Source organism: Schistocerca gregaria, chromosome 2 (assembly GCF_023897955.1).
Source record: "Schistocerca gregaria isolate iqSchGreg1 chromosome 2, iqSchGreg1.2, whole genome shotgun sequence".
Taxonomy (NCBI): domain Eukaryota; kingdom Metazoa; phylum Arthropoda; class Insecta; order Orthoptera; family Acrididae; genus Schistocerca; species Schistocerca gregaria.
In genome coordinates this window covers 162,359,653-162,372,854 of record NC_064921.1, presented here as the reverse complement: position 1 = coordinate 162,372,854, position 13,202 = coordinate 162,359,653, and the positions used below count along the sequence as shown (strand labels likewise).

The following is a 13,202-nucleotide window of genomic DNA, read 5'->3' as shown; positions in this document are numbered from 1 at the left end:
TCTTTGTTATAAACTCCACATATAGAGCCAAGAAATGCCTACTTTCTTCAGCGCTGCAAATGTCCCGTCATATCCTCGGCAATAACGAAACCGGCACTGAGAGACGGGGTGCGTCGCTTTGAGTAAACAAAGAGGCAATGCCGGGAAACCGTGTCTGCGGAGGCTGCTATTGCTGGGGTGCATGAGAGCCGTCAGGCTGGCGGGCGTCGGGAAAAACGAGAGATACAGAGCGAGAACGAGAAGCAGCGGCCGTGGATAAATGATGATGGCAGGGGCAGGCCAAAATGGCGCGTCTGATTCCATTTCTCTCCGCGCTGACCGTTACGCGATACATCACAGACGTCACGGCGGCTCTCAAAACCCACCCACAGACACTAGATGGCCGGAGTTATAGTTTCCGGGCGGAATCGTGGGCGGAGCAAACCCGGAGATACAAGGAGTTCCGCAGACACATCGATGGTTCCACAGTTCGTAAAGTATTTGGCAAATTTTGAGGAAAACAAACTAAATAGCGCTTGACGACATTACTGGGAAGGGAACGTGGATGAACGCTCTGACGTTAGCATTTGGCGGTAAATGCCGATAGTTAGGCATAACAGGTTTGGCTGCATGGCTGCGCATGTGCAGTCAAATGGGAAAGCGCGGTTGACGTAACTAGTGCTGTTCTTGAACACGACTTGAACTGCACGAGTAATTTATGTCACAGCTCGGAAAATCTCGCGTTTCCGATCGCCTGGCGGTCTAGCGACTTCTGCCGGTAATGTCTCCACTTCTGTAATATATTCCCGGGATCGCAGTTTGTTTCGGTGCTATGCAGTAAACAGTATATACGAGTACAATAAGAAAACAATTTTAACTATGAAACACGTACTGCTGCATATTCTAGGATGCACGTCAGGTTTTAAAACAGCAACTAAAAATAAGTAAAAGATCGCGATCAGCACAGCTGTGGCAATTAGTTTACACTAAGGTTTAACAGACAACCACCCATATGATGTAGTGTATGAAGTTTTACGAACTGTTAAGAAACACAAGAAGATAAATATATTGGAAATACTTAAAATCAAGAGACATATGACACAGAATGCCAAGTTAGCATTAAATGACAAAACTTAATTTCCTTTTTCCCTTCCGCTGAATTCAGTTTTAGTTACACAAATATTAGCTTGCAATATAGTAAATTCAACTTCATTTTTATCTGTTGTTATTTTTAATGACGCCCACGTAAAAAAAATCTCTACTTTTCATTTTTAGTTACTGTAAATATTTCTGTGGGTCGTAAAAATGTAATATTTTCCTTTGTAAACACTCTACATGTCATCATTGTTTTTAAATTTAAATTTATTGGTTTTTGCTGGAAACAATACACCCATTAAACTTCTTATTAAATTTAGCGATGACAGTTAAATTTAAAATGTATAGCTAATGCAATTGAAAGTGGAGGGAGGGAGAAACAAAATGAAAGAGTAGGAACTAATGACATCAGCCGCATGGGGACTACATGCGGAATCAGCGGCGTGTGTGCCGCATCGGGGCTTGAACCGGGGATCTCCTGGTTATTAGGCAGTTGCGCTAACCACTGTCATCCAGACACTGTTTCTCGCAAACGTGCGGGCTATCTCAGCACGCTCCGCAGCTGACTCACATTCCCACCTAACGCCACCTACCCACAGTCCCCGCCCATGTCCTCATTGCTCGCTAATTTTAGATTGCCGCTGGAGGTCAGACATATAAGTGATTCACCTCGATGGGCAATGAATCCACAGTCTTCAGTGTACATTCACTTTTCATTCGACCTCCAGCGGGAATCTAGAATTAGCGAGCAAGGAAGGCAAGGATGGGGGTTGGGTTGTTTGGGGTCATCGGTCTCATCGGATTAGCGAAGGGCGGGGAAGGAAGTCGGCCGTGCCCTTTCAAAGGAACCATCCCAGAATTTGCCTGGAGCGATTTAGGGAAATCACGGAAAACCTAAATCAGGATGGCTGGACGCGGGATTGAACTGTCGTCCTCCCGAATGCGAGTCCAGTGTGCTAACCACTGCGCCACCTCACTCGGTAATGCGGATAGGTGGCGCTAGGTGGGAATGTGAGTGTGCCGAGACAATCCGCACATTTACGATAAACACTGTGCCCGGGTATCTCAGTGGTTAACTCAAGTGCCTAGTAACGAGGAGATCCCGGGTTCGAGTCCCCGTCCAGCGCACATTTTCACTCACTGCTGCTGATTCCACTCAAAGACCCGCTATAGATGATACATTAGTTCCTCCCCCTACCCTTCTTTTCCTTTCTCCACCCTACAACCTCAATTACATAATATGTATCACAGCTGCCGATTCCGCGTGGCGGACTGCTGTGTCCGTGCGGTTCTAGGCGCTTCAGTCTGGAACTGCGCGGATGCTAAGGTCGCAGGTTCGAATCCTTCCTCGGGCATGGATGTGTGTGATGTCCTTAGGTTAGTTAGGTTTAAGTAGTTCTAAGTTCTAGGGGGCTGATGACCTCAGATGTTAAGTCCCATAGTGCTTAGAGCTATTTGAACCTTTTGATTCCGCGTGGTGTCTTTTCTTTCGGACATGTCTGAAGGAACAGATAACACGCATTCATACAAATGGTTCAAATGGCTCTAAGCACTATGGGACTTATCTGCTAAGGTTATCAGTCCCCTAAACTTAGAACTACTTAAACCTAACTAACCTAAGGACATCACACACATCCATGCCCGAGGCAGAATTCGAACCTGCGACCGTAGCGGTCGCGCGGTTCCAGACTGAAGCGCCTAGAACCGCTCTTCCACTCCGGCCGGCAGCTTCATGATCTCCTAGTACTAACGCCTCTAGCCAAAAGACCTCTTCCTCACAAAACTTCCGGTTCTCGTACACGTTTACCACTTCGGCTATCCAAGCATGCTTCCAGTTCCGACCAAATCTTCCGTATGTCGCAGAGTTGTAACCATCAATAGTTGCGCCCGCCCGGTTAGCTGTGCGGTCTAACGCACGGCTTTCCGGATTGGGAAGGAGCGCCTGGTCCTCGGCAAGAATCCTCCCGGCGGACTTGTGTCGAGGTCGGGTAGGCCGGCCAGTCTGTGGATGGTTTTTAGGCGGTTTTCCATCTGCCTCGGCGAATGCCTTATTCCGTCTCGGCTACACTATGTCGGCGATTGCTGCGCAAACAAGTTCTCCACGTGCGCGTACACCACCATTACTCTACCACGCAAACATAGGGTTACACTCGTCTGTTGTGAGACGTTCCCTGGGAGCGTCCGCCGGGGGCCAAAACACTCAATAACCCTGAAAGAGTGGTTCGGTGAGGGGCGGCGGAGGGGTGAAGTGGACTGCGGTAGTCGTCGTGGGGTTGCGGACCACTGCGGCTGCGGCGAGGATGTAGCCTCTCCGTCGTTGCTAGGCCGCCGGTTAACATACAATATAATACAATCAATAGTGTATCATGCATGCCTCGACGGGCTAAAATGACGACAAAATATTCCTCTCACAAGACGTGCGAGCGTATAGGTTGTGGACTCAGTGACATAATTATGGAACTTTTGGTCGGTCCTGGAGGTCTGCTCGGATAGCGGAAGTCGTTAAGGCGATCGTTCGCGATAAGCGGGAAATCCGGATTCGTGTACCGACCCGGCACAAATTTCCATCTGTCACAAACAGCTGACGTCAATCCGGATTCGTAAAATGCAGATCAGTTCCGTAATATCTTTGAACGTCGCACGTCATTTTATCTGTGCTTGCGATATTCAGTTGTCAGCTAACGGTGGACTAAGAAGCGGAAGGTCGTTTGGTGACCAAATACACATTTTGCAGAACATCAGGAAAGTTTGTCCTATTTAGTATCCTTATCGACGTATCGCTATGCGTTAGACAGCTATACCCGTTTGTAATCGCTATATTCACTGAAACCCGCCAGGGTAGCTAAGGGCGCTAGCGCGCTGCTTCATGGACTCGGGTAGGCACACCGGCCCCGGATCGAATCCGTCCGGCGGATTAACGACGAGGGCCGGTGTGCCGGCCAGCCTAGATGTGGTTTTTAGGCGGTTTTCCACATCCCGAGCTCGTCCCCACGTTACGCCTCAGTTACACGCGTCGCAGACATTTGAAACACGTTCGCACTATTCCACGATTTACACTAGATGCAGACAGCTGGGGTACACTAACTCTGTCCTGGGGGGTACAGGGTGGCGGCAGGAAGGGCATCCGCCCACTCCTACAACCAACCTTGCCAAATCTGTTCTAACCACGTCGACCCTGCGGGACTATGGCGTAAGCAAAAGGAAGAAAGAAAGTAATCGCTATATTCACTCCGGATTGCCTTGTTATTATGTATAACTTTACAATACTCACCGCAGTGTACAACCAGATAGGTGCGCACGTAATCAGGCCAGGCACAGGCAAGGGGATCCACGTCTCCAATACGAGCGCGCCTAATGTAACACCAATTTTCCAGTTGATGACTGCTTTACGCTAGGAGAAGTTTTAATACTCGGACTGCACAACATGAAGTCGGCCACGCATTTCGTTGACACGCAGCGCAGTCCACAGCATACCCGAGGGGATTTTACGTACACAGCTCTTCCGCCCGGCCGGCGCTCGGACATCTCGTTTTACGAGAAGCATCAGCACCGCCGGCCGCTTTTACTGCTGCGGGCCAAATATTACTGGCCGCTGGTCCCGGCTGTATGCCAGAGGTCATTGTTTAATATTCAGCTGACGAGGGCAGCTTCCCCAGCTCACTAGGTCCAGCATACCCTCTTCCACACTCAACCGAAGGAAGGATCTCCCACTCCACTCACAAACTGGCAGTTGATAGAATAATATTTTGATTTTAGCTGATGAGAGTCCGGTAAAAAGCAATACATTTTATTTTAATTACTTCTTGCGGGTTAACGCCACGGCAGAATTTTCAAAAAATCATTTTTATTGGCTTAAAAGATAATCAAAATATCCACGGGTGTACTGCCGGTCTACGGTGTCCAACGGGCACAATATTTCGGCGATCATGCATGTCGCCATCATCAGGTGAACTGACGGACTGAGCTCCTGTGAACGTGCCGGCACGGAGATTCGTACGCTATGGCTACTCAGAGGGAACTGGGTTCGGTCGCGGCGGCGGCCGATTTAAATACCCTCCGCCCGCGGCGCACTCCCTCCACCGTCCGCGCCCCGCGCCACGGTCGCAAGGTGGAACAGATTGCGACGGCGTCTGAGATGACGTCGGAGTGATGGCTCTGTCCGCCGTGGTCGTCACAGCTATAAGTTCGTTCGATTTACTCTTGATTAACCCAATCGCTGGTTCCCAAGCCTTGCTAAGATTATAGCCACAGTCACGGTTTATGAGGTCGTCATTGGTGCGGATTTCGATGGCCTCTCTAACAACGCTGTCCCAGTATCTCAACGTCTGTACCAGAATCCTCCTGCGTTCATACTCCATAGCGTGTTTTCCCGACAAACAATGTTCAGCGACCGCCGACTTGCTCGGCTACATCAGTCGAGTGTGCCTCTGGTGTTCATGGCATCGATCCTCGACGACACGCATCGTCTGACCAATATACGACTTGCCACATTGACACGGAATTGGTACACGCCGGCCTTCCTCAAACCGAGGTCATCTTTGGCGCTCCCCACCAGTGCACGAGTTTTATTCGGAGGACAAAACACAGTTCCGACCCGGTGTTTCTTCAAAATGCGGGCGATTTTCCCCGAGAGTGCGCCTGTATATGGAATAAACGCAGTGCCTACCTCCTCCCTCGTGATTTCATCCATCTCCACAGGTTGTGCTGTAGCGGTTGGGCGGAGAGCACGTTCAATCTGCCACTCTGACTACCCATTTTTTCGAAACACAGTTCTCAGATGTTCCAATTCCTGGGGTAGACTCTCTGCGTCAGAGATAGTGCGCGCCATATGTACTAGAGTTTTAAGTACCCCATTCCTCTGTGAAGGGTGGTGGCAGCTGTCTGCGCGCAAATACAGATCAGTGTGCGTTGTCTTGCGATACACCCCATGACCTAGGGTGCCGTCAGCCCTTCTCTTGACCAAGACGTCAAGGAAAGGTAATGTACCCTCCGTTTCAGTCTCCATAGTGAATTTGATGTAGGGGTGTATGGAATTTAGATGTGTAAGGAAGTCAAGGGGTTTATCCATACCATGTGGCCAGATGACGAACGTTTCGTCCACGTAACGGAAAAAGCAAATAGATTTCCTTTCGGATGATGACAGGGCATCCTCCTCGAAGTTCTCCATGTACAAATTCGCTACCACCGGTGAGAGTGGGCTACCCATGGCGACTTCCTCGCCGCGACCAAACCCAGTTCCCTCTGAGCAGCCATAGCGTACGGATCTCCGTGCCGGCACGTTCACAGGAGCTCAGTCCGTCAGTTCACCTGATGATGGCGACATGTATGATCGCCGAAATATTGTGCCCATTGGACACCGTAGACCGGCAGTACACCCGTGGATATTTTGATTATCAAATACGCCGGGAGAAACTCAAGGATCACATCGGCTTAAAAGATGTTTCGGACCTTCTAAAATATAAGGCAAGAAGTCTAATACCTGGAAAAAATTGTTCTATGAAATTCCAAACTGCTCCTTTTGCGCCTTGGAGTACATGAAACGCCCTACCTGCGCCAATTTGATACCCCTGTAGTGCTTGGGTGTAGTTAGAAGCATTTCAGAACAATAACACGTTAGCTTGGCACCATCAAGTGTCAGTACGTGTACGCAATTTAAAAAATCTTCGAATCTTGATTTTGTATGCAGTATAGAATTTTTATAGTTTATTTGTCACCTTATATGATGGTACGAATTTAAATAGTGGCAACTAATTATTCACAACCGATACAAAAGAGTTACATGTTTGCACCTGTTACTGTCCTTCAAAGTAGTCACCAGCGTTGTACAGGACCCCTTGCCAGCGATTTGTAAGGCGTCGTACACCGGTAGCAGAGCCTGTTCTGTTGACGGCGCGAATGGAGCGGTCTACTGCCTGTCGAATCTCTGGAAAAGCTCTGAAGTGTTTCCTTTATCTTCGGAATCAAATCAAAGTCACAAGGACTCAAGTCCGAGGAGTATGGTGGACGGTACAGTACTTCCCAGTCCCATCGACCGAAAAAAGAACCACAGCTTGCGCTGTATGCGCCGCCGCATGGCCTTGCAAAATGATGGGTGGGTTGAGCAGAAAGTGTGGCCGCTTCTTTCGCAAAGATGGTCGCAGGTGATGCTCCAAAAAAGAACAGTAATACTGTGCATTGGCGGTCTGCCGTGGAGGAACGTAATGCGTTAGGATAACACCATCACAGTAGTACACGAGAATCACCATAGCTTTAGACCGCTCTATTCGCACCATCAAACAGAACAGGCTCTACTAACGGTATGCTACGCCTTCCACATCGCTGGCAACGGGTTCTACACAAAGCTGGTGACTACTTTGAAGGACATTAACAGGTGCAAACATGCAACTCATTTGTATTGGTTATGAATAAATAGTTGCCGCTATTTAAGTTCCAACCCTCGTAGTATACAGTTTTGCCTTTCAAGTAAAAATTAATGGTAAGAAAGTGTACTCGAGCAGAAAAGGTACGAAAGCATCGTATCCAACGCGGCGTCGAAGCAATACGTCATCAAAGCGTCCAAAGAATAGATATGAGGCTGAGAGCAATTCTGAAGGATTCAGTGCCTCTGTTAAGGATCTGAAAGTTAGTTACCACGATTTTGATGTGAGTTATGTGTTGAGCTATAGGATTATAAATTTTCTTGTCGTGTTCTTTTTTATTTCTCAACACGTAAAATGTAAAACGTGCAATGCGACCTTACGCTGCAAGAACGAAGTCCTCGAGGCTTAGGTTTCACAGTAATTATTGCTTGCCCAAACTACCCACAAGTTGTTATAACAAGAAGTAAGTTCATACCGAATAGATACGAAATCAACCGTCGAATCGCCCTAGCACTACGCCTGCTTGGAGTAGGGTAAAACGGAATTGAAAAGATGTGTGCGTTTACGGAATTGCCACGACCAATATTTCAATCGTTCTATAATAAACTAGTGGATATGATTTCTATCGCAACGGCAGCAGTACGACAGGTCAGTCTTGGGATAGCAAGTTAATGGTAAGTATTTTCTAAAAGTAGAAGTTTTCCATTTGTTCATGTCCATAATACGTATCAAAACTTCAAACGCTTTTTCTCTAAATATGACTTTTCGAAACGGCACGCAGCACAAGTCCAACAATTTTCAATCGTTTTATTTGAAAATTTAACCTCAACTTTCAAATAACATTTGAAAGTGAACCACGTGGGAGTGTCTCGATTAGCTAATTTAAACAATATTTATTAATAAATGACAGCCCTTTTTTGGTGAAAATTGAACGATTTTATTCAAAAACTCGCCAATAACACAAAAATCAATATTTATAAAATCCGTATGTGGTTCACTAGCTACACACACGTAGATTTTTTTCTTTTTTTCAGATTCAAATTGGCACCAGTTACAATGCTTGCCGCAGATCGCCTCAAATTCACCGTGCCTCGGGAGAATCGCCACGGTGTCCCATTCTGTAATAGTTTCCGACGAAATATTTTTGTAATATACTTAAATATATGCTCAATAACTACCTAACCATTATTTCCTTATCACCTTTACTTCACCCAAAACAAGTCAAGGCAACGGTTTTTTAGGCGGTTACAGTGGTGTTACCCCTTAATATAGTCTCATTTGACAATACAGTTTAGCCAGCGAGATCTCAGTTATTTATTCCCATCGGAAGAGATGGTTTAGTAAAATTCTGCAAAATACTCTGTTATGGTGGTAACCAACTTCTTGCATGTTGAAAATTTTTTTGCCATCAAGCCAAATTAGAGAATACGAATATGTCACTTGAGACTAAATCAGACGAAAATACAGAACTGAAAGCGGAGTTAGACAAGGAGGTTACGTACCAGCACAATTACTGATACTTTCAGCGAGTCTAGCGCAAGTTCTCAGATCTTCAAATTGGGACGACGAAGAAGGAATAGCGCTGAATGGCGTATTGGCCTACACACAGCGCCGGCCGAGGTGGCCGAGCGGTTCTAGGCGCTACAGTCTGGAACCACGCGACCGCTACGGTCGCAGGTTCGAATCCTGCCTCGTGCATGGATGTGTGTGATTTCCTTAGATTAGTTAGGTTTAAGTAGTTCTAAGTTCTAGGGGACTGATGACCTCAGCAGTTAAGTCCCAAAGTGCTCAGAGCCATTTGAACCTACACACAGAGACATCTTGTTGTCAACCGATTTTAGGTGGTCCAGTAACCCCATCATACAATCCCAGGTGTTACGCTCGTTAATTACTGTTACATGTGTACTGTGTGTTATGCCAGTAATTGTGAGGTCTGGATATGTGGCGAACCTTCTACGTTTACAACCTTGGCTGATTTAATGAGTTACGGGACTCTACGCCAAGTATATCCATTTCGATGGGTTGGCTTCACAGCCACAACCGCGCACTGACGGAAACAAAACCAAGGTGTGTGTTAATCCAGCCAATTGTAGCCATTGTGGTAACGCGAGGAAGGTAGTCAGTCTGATGAACGCTGATTAGAATATCAGCGAAAACGTCGACAGTTTTATTAAATATGACGCGAAATCGCATACTGGATTGTAAGACGTACTGAGGGACAGGTATAGACTCTGAGCACAATTAAGTAATTATGAAGAGTAAGCCGAAGTTTAAGAGAGTCGTCAGGAGGAATCGATGTGGAAAGTAATGGGATGCTGAAGTAGTAAGGGATGCTGACGTGCCTTTGAAATCTCTGAGCCTGCAGATGCTGCGATGAAGAATACCACAACAGACAGTTCACTTGAAGAAAACTGGACACTTCTATAAAGTGCAGTCATAAAGCTTGGACAGACAAATGTAGGTACAAAGAAGGTAACTGATAAAGAAAGCTTTAGTATAAGGAGAAATACTTCAATTGATCGACAAAAGATGAGAGTAAAAAGCGCTCAGAAACAATTAAGAATAAGTGACTTAGGAATGACGAAAAAAACTAGTGCAGGAAAGCTAAGGCGAAATGGCTGCAGGAAAAATGGGAAGAATCCAAAAATAAAATGGTCGTCGGAAGGACACAAAAGTCAAACCAAAATCACATGAAATTAAAGGACAAATTCACAGTGTAGGAGAAATTCCACGGTTAAATATAGATAAGAGAGCAGATATGTGAAAAAAATAAACTGATAATCTTTAACAGGGGGAGGATCGGCCTGCTGACGTGATAGAATATCAAGTGGAAATCGATTCGGAAGACGGTATTACAGTTAGAGTCTGGTAGTTTTGGAAGCCTTGGAATCAAATAAAGCAGAAGGCATAGATGACATCAAATCGGTATTTCTAAAATCAGTGGGGGGGGGGGGGAGGGGGAGGGAGGACTTCAACCAAACTGCAACGCAGCTTAATGTGCAGAATCGGTGAGACTGAAGACATACCATCAGACTTTCTAAAATATACCATTTACAAAGTTCCGAAGATAGTAAGGGCAGCTTAAAAGTTCATGCATCCAAGTTGTTGACATGAATAATATACAGAAGAATTGGGAAGAAGTTGAGGATGTGTTAGATGACGATCAGTTTCGCTTTAGGAAAGGTAAAGGCACCAGAAAAGCACTTCTGACCTGGTAAGACCTAAGAAAAAATCAAGAAACAGTCAAAAGGTTTGACGATCTAGAAAATGTATTAGAATATTTAAAGTGGCGCAAGATATTCGGAATTCTCTGAAAAATAGGTATAAGCCATCGAGAACGACGAGTAATACACAATAGCCCACCCGGTTAGCCGAGCGATCTAACTTACTACTTTCCGGAGTGGGAAGGAGCGCCTGGTCTCCGGCACGAATCCGCTCGGCGGACTTGTGTCGAGATCCGGTGACCCGGCCAGTCTGTGGATGGTTTTTAGGCGGTTTTTCATCTGCCGCGGCGAATGCGGGCTGGTTCCCCTTATTCCGCCTCAGCTACACTAAGTCGGCGATTGCTGCGCGAACAAGTTCTCCACGTACGCGTACACCACCATTACTCTACCACACAAACATAGGGGTTTCACTCGTCTGGCGTGAGACGTTCCCTGGGGAGTCCACCGGGGGCCGAACCGCACAATAACCCTGGGTTCGGTGTGGAGCGGCGGAGGGGTGAAGTGGACTGCGGTAGTCGTCGTGGGATTGTGGACCACAGCGGCTGCGGCAGGGACGGAGCCTCTCTATCGTATCTAGGTCCCCGGTTAACATACATTACAGACATACAATACAATATACAATATGCGTAAGAACCAAGAAGGAACCATTAGAATGGAAGATCAGCAGTCCGCAGCTCGTGGTCGTGCGGTAGCGTTCTCGCTTCCCGCGCCCGGGTTCCTGGGTTCGATTCCCGGCGGGGTCAGGGATTTTCTCTGCCTCGTGATGACTGGGTGTTGTGTGCTCTCCTTAGGTTAGTTAGGTTCAAGTAGTTTTAAGTTCTAGGGGACTGATGACCATAGATGTTAAGTCGCTAGTGCTCAGAACCATTTGAAGATCAGCAACGAAGTGCTCGGATTAGCAAGGTTGTACGACAAGAATGCAGTCTTTCTCCCCTACTGTTCCACCTGTATATCAGAGAAGCAGAAATAAAACAAAAGTTTCAGGAGTTGATTAAAATTCAAGGTTAATCGATGTATAAGATGAGATTCGATGATGACATTGGTGAAACCGAGAAATAACTGGAGAACACGCTGAATAGAATGAACAGCCTACTGAATTAGAATACGGATCTAGAGGAACTGAAGAAAGGCGAAAATAAGGAGCAGCGGAAATTGGATTAAGGAGAAGCTTACTATAGAAATATGGGAACGTGAGCTAGATGATGTGCAGGAATTCTGCTGTTTTGGAAGCAAAATAACGTATAATGGACGAAGCAAGGAGGACATAAAAAGCAGACTAGCGCAAGCTAAGAGGGCATTCCTGGCCAAAAGAACTCAACTAGCTCCAAACACTGGCCTTAATTTGATGACGGCATTTTTTACAATGTACGTCTGGAGCACAGCATTGAATGGTGATGAAACATGGGCTGTGAGAAAACTGGAAAGGAAGAGAATCGAAGCTTTTAAGGAGTGTTACTATGGAAGGGTATTGGAACTTAAATAAAAATACAAGATAAGAAAAGAGGAAGTCCTCCGCTGAATCGGAGAGAAAAGGAGTATATGGTAAACACAGAGTAGAAAACGGGGAAGGGTGATAGGATGTGAGTTGAGACATCAAGGAATAATTTCAGTCGTACTACTGTACTGAGAGCTTTATACACTACTGGTCATTAAAATTGCTACACCACGAAGATGACGTGCTACAGACGCGAATTTTAACCGACAGGAAAAAAGATGCTGTGATATGCAAATGATTAGCTTTTCAGATCATTCGCACAAGGTTGGCGCCGGTGGCGACACCTACAACGTGCTGACATGAGGAAAGTTACCAACCGATTTCTCATACACAAACAGCAGTTGACCGGTGTTGCTTGATGAAACGTTGTTGTGATGCCTCGTGTGAGGATGAAAAATGCGTGCCATCACATTTCGGACTTTGATAAAGGTCGGATTGTAGCCTATCGCGATTGAGGTTTATCGTATCGCGACATGGCTGTTCGCTTTGGTCGAGATCCAATGACTATTAGCAGAATATGGAATCGGTGGGTTCAGGAGGGTAATACGGAACGCCGTGCTGGATCCCAACGGCCTCGTATCACTAGCAGTCGAGATGACAGGCATCTTATCCGCATGACTGTAACGAATCGTGCAGCCACGTCCCGATCCCTGAGTCAACAGATGGGGACGTTTGCAAGACGACAACCATCTGCATGAACAGTTCGACGACGTTTGCAGCAGCATGGACTATCAGCTCGGAGACCATGGCTGCGGTTACCCTTGACGCTGCATCACAGACAGGAGCGCCTGCGACGGTGTACTCAACGACGAACATGGATGCACGAATGGCAAAACGTCATTTTTTCGGATGAATCCAAGTTCTGTTTACAACATCATGATGGTTGCATCCGTGTTTGGCGACATCGCGATGAACTCACATTGGAAGCGTGTATTCATCATCGCCATAGTGGCGTATCACCAGGCGTGATGGTATGGGGTGCCATTGGTTACACGTCTCGGTCACCTCTTGTTCGCATTGACGGTACTTTGAACAGTGGACGTTACATTT

At 46.6% G+C, this 13,202-nt stretch overlaps 1 protein-coding gene across 2 annotated transcripts in view; it reads right to left on the bottom strand.

Annotated features, from left to right (window-relative positions):
* The window catches only part of LOC126336587 (disks large 1 tumor suppressor protein), a 4,198,467-nt gene that overhangs the window by 471,566 nt on the left and 3,713,699 nt on the right, over positions 1–13,202 (bottom strand). The window lies entirely within an intron of this gene.